The sequence below is a fragment of the Schistocerca gregaria genome, chromosome 3 (assembly GCF_023897955.1).
Source record: "Schistocerca gregaria isolate iqSchGreg1 chromosome 3, iqSchGreg1.2, whole genome shotgun sequence".
Classification (NCBI taxonomy): domain Eukaryota; kingdom Metazoa; phylum Arthropoda; class Insecta; order Orthoptera; family Acrididae; genus Schistocerca; species Schistocerca gregaria.
In genome coordinates this window covers 370168533-370169431 of record NC_064922.1, presented here as the reverse complement: position 1 = coordinate 370169431, position 899 = coordinate 370168533, and positions in this window count along the sequence as shown.

Genomic DNA, 899 nt, shown 5'->3' with positions numbered 1-899 from the left:
TGTGAAACAGCTTTGGGAAAAAATATTTAGTATTTCGGCTTTTAGTCTGTCATCCTCTGTTTCAGTACTATTTTGGTCACAGAGTGTCTGGACATTTTGTTTTGATCCACCTACCGCTTTGACATAAGACCAAAATTTCTTAGGATTTTCTGTCAAGTCAGTACATATACATAAATGACCTGGTGGATGACATCGGAAGTTCACTGAGGCTTTTTGCAGATCCTAACGACTGCGCCGTCCCACACACTTTCCTCACGGGTAATGAACAACTTTTTATAAATCACAGTAGTTACTATAAATTGTGTCTTGTACATACAATAAAAGTAGTTGGTCGCATAATCATATTTCATAATACATTTACTTAGGTACGGTTGATGTAGCCATTCTGTGACCAAGAAAGCACGTGACATTGCTAAAGTTATTGCTTATCATATTTCACCACTGGGAGACCAGAATTTCACAAACTGCATGACAAACGACCTACATTGAAAATATTACAGAAACAGCTCACTAAATCGGCAGCTTTACACGAATTTCCAGAATGATTCTTATGCTAGCTTGTCCTTGAGAACTACAGTAATTACCAAACAGTAGAGAAAAAACTTTTTTATGAAAGTCGAATCTGAATTATACGTTAGTGAACGAACGTTTGAACAAACAAAAGAAAACTACTTTGGGAACGAGATGACAAAATATTGGCTTACTTTTTCACCGCATAAGAACACATGTATTTCTAAATCAGATTTACGACAGTTAGCATTTAGTCACGATACATGTATATCATGAACGTAAATCTTTGATTTAATTATGGATTTATACTAAAATATTTATTCTTTGGAATTGTGAACCCCGCACAGGAAGAAGTTGGTTAAATCAGTTTTGTTTTTGGTGTTAGCATC